Consider the following 10,294-nt stretch of genomic DNA (forward strand, 5'->3'; position numbering starts at 1 on the left):
CGGTGTCGTCTCAACGGAATTACGTGGTGCCCTATTAAAGTGAGTGCGGTTGTCTCTAATGCCTAACCCATGAACGATAGTGGTAATTCGACAAATACATCATGGTACGCACTATATCCAATAGGGTGCAAATATGATGTTCGGATACACCATCACATTATGGTGTTCCAGGCGGTATTAATTGTGAAACAATTTCCACAATGTCTTAATTGCGTGCCAAAGCTCGTAACTCAGATACTCATATCATAGACATTTTATCCTCTTGTCACTATGATCTTCAACTTCACTCTAAAATTACTTGAACCATTCAATAATTCAGACTTGTGTTTCATCAAGTAAATATACTCAGTATCTACTTAAATCATCCGTGAAGTAAGAACATAATGATATTCACTGCATGCCTCAGCACTCATTGGACTGCACACATCAAAATGTGTTACTTCCAACAAGTTGCTATCTTGTTCCACTTTACTGAAAACGAGGCTTTTCAGTCATCTTGCCCATGTCGTATGATTTGCATTTCTCAAGCGATTCAAAATCAAGTGAGTCCAACCGATCCATCTGCATGGAGTTTCTTCATGCGTATACACCAATAGACATGGCTCGCATGTCTCAAACTTTTCAAAAACGAGTAAGTCCAAAGATCCATCAATATGGAGCTTCTTCATGCGTTTTATACCAATATGACTTACATGGCAGTGCCACAAGTAAGTGGTACTATCATTACTATCTTATATCTTTTGGCATGAAAATGTGTATCACTACCATCGAGATTCAATGAACCATTCTTTTAGGTGCAAGACCATTGAAGGTATTATTCAAATAAATAGAGTAACCATTATTCTCCTTACATGAATAACCGTATTGCGATAGACATAATCCAATCATGTCTATGCTCAACGCAAACACCAAATAACAATTATTTAGGTTTAACACCAATCTCGATGGTAGACGGAGCAGGCGATGCTTGATCACATCAACCTTGGAAACACTTCCAACACACATCGTCATCTCACCTTTTGCTAGTCTCCGTTTATTTCGTAGCTCTTTTATTTCGAGTTACTAACACTTAGCAACCGAACCGGAATCTAATACCCTGGTGCTACTAGGAGTACTAGTAAAGTACACATTAACATAATGTATATCCAATATACTTCTATCGACCTCGCCAGCCTTCTCATCTACCAAGTATCTAGGGTAATTCTGCTCCAGTGGCTGTTCCCCTTATTACAGAAGCACTTAGTCTTGGGTTTGGGTTCAACCTAGGGTTTCTTCACTGGAGCAGCAACTGATTTGTTGTTTCATGAAGTACCCCTTCTTGCCCTTGCCCTTCTTAAAACTAGTGGTTTCACTAACCATCAACAATTGACGCTCCTTCTTGATTTCTACATTCGCGGTGTCGAACATTGCGAATAGATCAAGGATCATTATATCTATCCCTGTTATGTTATAGTTCATCACGAAGATCTAGTAGCTTGGTGGCAATATCTTTGGAGAAACATCACTATCTCATCTGGAAGATCAACTCCCACTCGATTCAAGTGATTGTTGTACTCAGACAATCTGAGCACAAGCTCAAGATTGAGCTTTTCTCCCTTATTATGCAGGCTAAGAAAATCGTCGGGAGGTCTTATACCTCTTGACGTGGGCACGAGCCTGAAATCCCAATTTCTGCCCTCGAAACATCTCATATGTTCTGTGACATTTCAAAAATGTCTACGGTGCCTCAATCTAAAACATTTTAACATTACTGAACTATCATGTAGTCATCAAAACGTGTATGTCAGATGTTCGCAACATCCACAAACCACGTTCGAGGTCCAGCACACCGAGCGGTGCATTAAGGACATAAGCCTTCTACTGTCCGCATAATTGCTACTGTCAACTTTCAACTATATTTTCTTTAGGAACATATCTAAAACAGTAGAACTAAAGCGCGAGCTACGACATAATTTGCAAAAACCTTTTGACTATGTTCAGGATAAACAAGTTCATCTTATGAACTCCCACTCAGATAGACATCCCTCTAGTCATCTAAGTGATTACATGATCTGAGTCAACTAGGCCGTGTCCGATCATCACGTGAGACAGACTAGTCATCATCGATGAACATCTTCATGTTGATCGTATCTACTATACGACTCATGCTTGACCTTTCGGTCTCTTGTGTTCCGAGGCCATGTCTGTACATGCTAGGCTCGTCAAGTCAACCTAAGTGTTTCGCGTGTGTAAATCTGGCTTACACCCGTTGTATGTGAACATTAGAATCTATCACACCCGATCATCACGTGGTGCTTCGAAATGACGAACTTTCGCAACGGTGCACAGTTAGGGGGGACACTTTCTTGAAATTTTAATGAGGGATCATCTTATTTACTACCGTTGTTCTAAGCAAATAAGATGCATAAACATGATAAACATCACATGCAATCAAAAAGTGACATGATATGGCTAATATCATTTTGCTCCTTTTGATCTCCATCTTCGGGGCTCCACGATCATCATCGTCACTGGCATGACACCATGATCTCCATCATCGTGTCTTCATGAAGTTGTCTCGCCAACTATTACTTCTACTACTATGGCTACCGGTTAGCAATAAAGTAAAGTAATTACATGGTGTTGTTCAATGACATGCATGTCATAAAATAAATTAAGACAACTCCTATGGCTCCTGCCGGTTGTCATACTCATCGACATGCAAGTTGTGATTCCTATTACAAGAACATGATCAATCTCATACATCACATATCATTCATCACATTCTTTTTGGCCATATCGCATCACATAGCATACCCTGCAAAAACAAGTTAGACGTCCTCTAATTGTTGTTTGCATGTTTTGCGTGGCTGCTATGGGTTTCTAGCAAGAACGTTTCTTACCTACGCAAAAACCACAACGTGATATGTCAATTGCTATTTACCCTTCATAAGGACACTTTTCATCAAATCCGATCCGACTAAAGTGGGAGAGACTGGCACCCGCTAGCCACCTTATGCAAAAAGTGCATGTCAGTCGGTGGATCCTGTCTCACGTAAGTGTACGTGTAAGGTCGGTCTGGGCCGCTTCATCCCACAATACCGTCGAAACAAGATTGGACTAGTAACGGTTAGCATATTGAACAAAATCAACGCCCACAACTACTTTGTGTTCTACTCGTGCAAAGAATCTACGCAATAGACCTAGCTCATGATGCCACTGTTAGGGAACGTAGCAGAAATTGAAAATTTTCCTACGAGTCACCAAGATCTATCTATGGAGAAACTAGCAACGAGAGAGAGGGGAGTGCATCTACATACCCTTGTAGATCGCTAAGCGGAAGCGTTCAAGAGAACGGGGTTGAAGGAGTCGTACTCGTCGTGATCCAAATCATCGGAGATCCTAGTGCCGAACGGACGGCACCTCCGCGTTCAACACACGTACAGCCCGGTGACGTCTCCCATGCCTTGATCCAGCAAGGAGAGAGGGAGAGGTTGAGGAAGACTCCATCCAGCAGCAGCACAACGGCGTGGTGGTGGTGGAGGAGTGTGGCAATCCTGCAAGGCTTCCCCAAGCACCGCGAGATATGAGGAGAAAGAGAGGTAGGGCTGCGCCAACAGGAGAAGAACTTCATGTGTTGGGCTGCTCCTTTGCCTCCACTATATATAGGGGGAGAGGGGGCTGCGCCCCCACCTAGGTTTCCACCCCTAGGGGCGGCGGCCAGCCCTAGATCCCATCTAGGGGGGCGGCCAATGGGGGGAGAGGGGGAAACTTGCCTCCCAAGTCAGGTGGAGGCGCCCCCTCCCCAAACCCTAAGCGCCTTGGGCCCTTGTGGGGGGGCGCACCAGCCCACCTGGGGCTGGTCCCCTCCCACACTTGGCCCATGAAGCCCTCCGGGGATGGTGGCCCCACTTGGTGGACCCCCGGGACCCTCCCGGTGGTCCCGGTACGTTACCGATAAAACCCAAAACTTTTCCGGTGACCAAAACAGGACTTCCCATATATAAATCTTTACCTCCGGACCATTCCGGAACTCCTCGTGACGTCCGGGATCTCATCCGGGACTCTGAACAACATTCGGTAACCACATACAAACTTCCTTTATAACCCTAGCGTCATCGAACCTTAAGTGTGTAGACCCTACGGGTTCGGGAACCATGCAGACATGACCGAGATGTTCTCCGGTCAATAACCAACAGTGGGATCTGGATACCCATGTTAGCTCCCACATGTTCCACGATGATCTCATCGGATGAACCACGATTTCAAGGACTCAATCGATCCCGTATACAATTCCCTTTGTCTAACGATATTGTACTTGCCCGAGATTCGATCATCGGTATACCGATACCTTGTTCAATCTCGTTACCGGCAAGTCTCTTTACTCATTCCGTAACACATCATCCCGTGATCAACCCCTTGGTCACATTGTGCACATTATGATGATGTCCTACCGAGTGGGCCCAGAGATACCTCTCCGTTTACACGGAGTGACAAATCCCAGTCTCGATTCGTGCCAACCCAACAGACACTTTCGGAGATACCTGTAGTGCACCTTTATAGCCACCCAGTTACGTTGTGACATTTGGTACACCCAAAGCATTCCTACAGTATCCGGGAGTTGCACAATCTCATGGTATAAGGAAAAGATACTTGACATTAGAAAAGCTTTAGCATACGAACTACACGATCTTTGTGCTAGGCTTAGGATTGGGTCTTGTCCATCACATCATTCTGCTAATGATGTGATCCCGTTATCAACGACATCCAATGCCCATGGTCAGGAAATTGTAACCATCTATTGATCAACGAGCTAGTCAACTAGAGGCTTACTAGGGACATGGTGTTGTCTATGTACCCACACATGTATCTGAGTTTCCTATCAATACAATTATAGCAAGGATAATAAATGATTATCATGAACAAGGAAATATAATAATAACTAATTTATTATTGCCTATAGGGCATATTTCCAACAGAGGCCAAGGAAGAAGAAGAAGGAGGGGGCTCTCTCCCCCTCTCTCGGGATGGCACCGGAGTGCCACCGGGGCTAGGATCGTGACGGCGATCTACATCAACAATTTTGCTATCGTCAACACCAAGTCTCTCCCCCTCTATGTGGCGGTGTAACATCCCTTCTCCCTTATATAATCTCTACTTAAACATGGTTCTCAGCTCCATATATCATTTCCCAATGATCTATTAGTTATCCTATGATGTTTGAGTAGATCTGTTTTGTCCTATGGGTTAATCGTGATCTTGGTTGGTATGATTGTATATTTTATTTTTGGTGCTGTCCTACGGTGCCCTCTGTCTCGTGCAAATGTGAGGGGCCCTCGCTGTAGGCTGTTGCAATATGTTCATGGTTTGCTTATTGTCAATGTTGCGGAGGTGACAACAGCCTAAACGCGAATAAGTGGGTTATGGCGTATGAGAGTAAATAGGACTGGATACTTAATGCTATGGTTGGGTTTCACGACCTTAATGATCTTTAGTAGTTGCGAATGCTTTTTAGAGTTCCAATCATAAGTGCATATGATCCAAGTAGAGAAAGTATGTTAGCTCATGCATCTCCCTCATATGAAATTGCAAGAATGATTACCGGTACTTGTTATCGATTGCCTAGGGACAAATGACTTTCTTGTTGACAAAAGATATCCACGTCTACTACCTTGCATTTTATCCATAGTTTTATTCTTGCAAAGTACTCGTAGTTTTATTCTTGCAAAATAGTTTCACACTTGTTTTAGGTAAAGCAAACGTCAAGTGTGCGTAGAGTTGTATCGGTGGTCGATAGAACTTGAGGGAATATTTATCTGCCTTTAGCTCCTCGTTGGGTTCGACACTCTTATTTATCAAACAAGGCTACAAACGATCATCTCTACTTGTGGGTTATCACTCGCCGACGTCCTCCTCCCATCATCGTCATCGATGGAGACGAAGAAGAGGTGCCAGAGTTGCCACCTCCCACTCAAGTCAAGCAGTGACGGTCAGGTCGCATAGCCGGGCAAGGGCCTAACAATCTGAAACTTATAAGTTTCAGATTCAGTTACATCAGTTATCGCTAATGTTTGCAATCTCAGTGAGATTCAGTTCTCTCAGTTTAAGTGTCTTTGAACAATTTATGTGTCTATGTGCTATCTATGTAGGACTAAATGTTATCTATGGGAGACTAAATGTCTTCCAAACTTCTCTGAATTTGTCTGAACTTGTTTAGATATTGTTTAACTTTCTTGTAGGCTATGATGAAGCATTTTCTGAAATAAACAAATCTCAGCAAGAACTTATGATACAACACATAGAAATAAATGGCATCAGACTTAGATAATTTAGTTCTTAACTTAACTTAGTACCAATTCTCAGCATCAGGATAATATTTGGGCAGTATAGATCAGGGCAAACAGCACCCCCCCACACCAACCAAAATGATCTGAACCCATTACAGTTCTTAGGCAGTTCATAGCTAATATTAATACTAGGATGCATATTTGCATCAGACTGATCAGTCCTAGGCAAATTATATATAGGCCTCATATATATACTTACCATCCAGAGCTGCCACTTCACTCCTCCATCACAACTTCCTTGATCTTGTCCATCTTTTCCTTCATGAACAACCTTCAGGAGCTCAGCAATGACATTCTCCAGCTTCTTCTTCTCATGTTTAAGGAGGTATCTGTCCACCTCTATCTCCTTCGTGGCATTTCTTGTGTTTTGGAATATATCAGCTTGACTCTGAAGGATGCACCTCTATTCTTTTTTGAGCTTAAGCTTCTTTATTTGAAGCTCAATCTTTGCCTGCTCCTCAAGTTGCTTTTTCTTCTCCTTCAGTTCATTCATTGCCTGGCTTGTGCAATCCATGTCATGGGATTTCATTCCATCATGATAATCAAACAACTTGGACACATCATCCACTAGTTGGTTGTACTGATTGCCCAGAGAATCAAACTCCTTGTTCAGTTTTGCAACCTCTATTCCATGAGCCTCATTATCCTGGACTCTACCAAGGTTCTACTCATGATACATATCCCAGAGCTTGCTTAAGCACCTTTGCAGAATTACAGGCAAAGGGGCATCTACCCACTCCAGAACACCACAGTTCACACCATCCTGGAAATTAAGTTAAATTTACAGTGAGCTGTATTGTTCAGTAACAAACAAATTCAGAATAACAAATCATAAACATTAATCATATACATAGCTACACTAGCTAGCTCTGAACTCAGCTAGATCCCTATTAAAATCACATAACATAAAAAAATTAATACGCAAGGGAACCTTCACCTTCCAAATATGTAACGATCTCGAGATTGGGCCAGAATTAATTAGATCCATGTAAAACGATTTCACCGTAAACACTCCATTTCTAACTAACTTCCAGTGCATCGAATCAGTTTGGTTGGATAATTGAACATCTATCAATCTCCGTACCAAGTGCATCCAGGCATTCCGACGCCCCCCCAACTAACGCTTGTCTGAACTGAATATTCAAGGGAATCGATTGAAATATTGTGTCTAAGTAATCCTCCTTACATTGCACAATGTTATATAGGGTGGGATATTGTACGGCTAGTGATGTCTCCCCTAACCATGTATCCTCCCAAAATCTTGTTGACATCCCATTGACAACCAAGAATTTGACCCTACGAAAGAACAAATCTGTCGTTCGCGTGAGTCCCTTCCAGAATGGCGAATCAGTTGGTCTCGCGGTGACCTGGTCTAGCGTTTTCAATTGTAGATACTTGTTGCGTAGTATATGTGCCCACATACCATCCGGCTCTGTCCCTAACCAGTAGAGCCATTTACTCATAAGACATTTATTCTTAATTTCCAGTTTTTCAATACCGAGACCCCCCCCCCCCGGTCCTTGGGTCGGCATAGAATATCCCATCGCGAGAGACGGTACTTCTTCTTGGCCTCATATGACTGCCAGAAGAATCGAGATCGAAAGAAATCAAGTCTTTTCCGCACCCCTTTTGGTACCTCGAAGAAAGATAGTAGAAACATCGGCATACTAGTAAGTACTGAGTTAATCAGCACTAGTCGACCTCCATACGACATTAGCTTGCCCTTCCAGCAACTAAGCTTTTTTTAGTTCGATCTTCGATGCACTTCCATTCTTTATTAGATAGCTTACGGTGATGAATCGGTATGCCCAAATAACTGAATGACAAAGAACATAATTCACACCCAAACAATTGTCTATATGTGTCTTGATCTTCTTTGACCTTACCAAAGCAGAACAACTCACTCTTGTGAAAGTTTATTTTTAATCCAGACAATTGTTCGAACGGACATAGTATGAGTTTCATATTCCACGCTTTTGCAATGTCATGTTCCATGAAAAGAATAGTGTCGTCAGCGTACTGTAAACTGGAAACTCCCCCATCGACCAGATGAGCGACAAGTCCATCCGGTTGACCGTTTTCCTTGGCCCTGCCTATAAGAATGGTCAACATATCGGCCACTATATTAAATAGGAGAGGTTACATCGAATCTCCTTGTCTCGATCCCTTGTGGGTCTGAAAATAGTAACTGATATCATCGTTAACCTTGATTCCGACACTAGCTTTTTGGACTAGAGAACCCACTTGGTTCCGCCATGCCTCACTAAAACCTTTCATGTGCATTGCTTGCTGAAGGAAAGGCTATTTAACTTTATCATATGCCTTCTCGAAATCCACTTTGAAGATAACCCCATCTAGCTTCTTCGAATGTATTCCATGTAGCGTTTCATGCAGAACGACGACCTCTTCAAGAGGCTATGATCAAGAACTAAAATAACTCAAGATACCGTCCCCGGTTCAATTTCTTTTTGGAAAAAAACTATGCACGGCCTACTAACAATCGTACGGCGCAAATACAGAAGAACCGATGACAGCCAACACAGGTTGACCTCAACCCCTAATGATATACCACTAGTGGTTAACTGCTAGTAGTAGCACGCCTATATCCTAATCTTGGCTTGGCCACCAAGCACAAGCTAGCGTGGGCGTCTCTCTGTGATCTCTACACCTAGATTCAGTTTCTCCGTCACTATGAAACCCTACAAATCTCCCTGCTACGTACTGCTCTTGGATTGGATATACGTGCATGGCTGGTAGTGACGACGCAGTGGCAAGCACGTCCATTCTGCCACGCGACCGGGGGAGTAGAAACTTGAGTCCGGCTGAATCGCAGTCCGACAGCGGCGAGGGAACGACGCCGCGTTGACCCCCTCCAAGTCTCCGCCTCCAAGCAAGCGGGGCCGCCCACAAAATCCCATTGAAAAACTCGAGCCTCCAATCAGGAACTGAACTAGTGCCCGTCCACTGCAGGCTACCCCTCCTTGATTGCATTTTCCTTTCGGCTTGTTGTAATGGAAGTATCATAACTACTCCCTCCGTTTTAGTTTACAAGTCCTATGCGTATGCCTAGGTTGTCAATTTGATAACCCTAATATAAACTATATAACACAAAAATTATGTCATTTGAAAATAGAACATCTGAAGTTTATATTGGTATATTTTTTGTAATATATGATTTGTATTACCGAAAAAGGCTTTCGCCCCGCTTTATATATAAAGCAATGATCAACCACAGCCCAAGTACAAACGCATCCCACGACAACACACGCACACATCCAAAGCGGGATACATAGGCGCTCAGCGCAACAACAACACCCCTGACACTACAAGAGCAATCGGGGTCCTCCACCGTGAACACGCCACCGCGAAGAGATGAAGCCGCATATGACGAACCGTGTGCTTCAAGGCGGTGCCTACAAAAAGGTTACGACGCTAACGCGCTGCCACCGCCCGACCCGAGGATCAGAATTTCCCCTAGAGCAACACGATGACCGATGAGGGCCGCGACGACGCCTTCAAGAAGGGAACGTGCTACGCCGCCGCCGGTCCGTCCGAATATAGAATAGGTTTTCACCCCGGCCAACACTCACCACCACTGAACGCCACACCCCAGCTACCATGCCGCTCACACGGCCATGGTCACCGGGCAGCACCAAGCCACGGGCTCTGCCCATGAGCACCGCACTACCACCACCAGGGCCGCCGCCCCGGCATCCAAGACCTTGACACCATCTCACCCGAGCTCCGTCGCTACCCCAACCAAATAGACGAGTGGAAAGGCCTCGCCTTTCACACTCCTGGGCAGCCCCCACCGCTGAAACCCAAAAGCTCGGCCAAAATTGGCCTCCGGTGACCCGTCCTGCTGCGCCGGACACGAGACGAGCTTGGTCCTGCAGCCAGGTCCAAGACGAGCTTGGTCCTACTGCCGGGCGCGAGACGAACTCGGTCCTGCTGCCGGGCACGAGACA

This window comes from Triticum dicoccoides, chromosome 4B (genome assembly GCF_002162155.2).
Source record: "Triticum dicoccoides isolate Atlit2015 ecotype Zavitan chromosome 4B, WEW_v2.0, whole genome shotgun sequence".
Lineage (NCBI taxonomy): Eukaryota > Viridiplantae > Streptophyta > Magnoliopsida > Poales > Poaceae > Triticum > Triticum dicoccoides.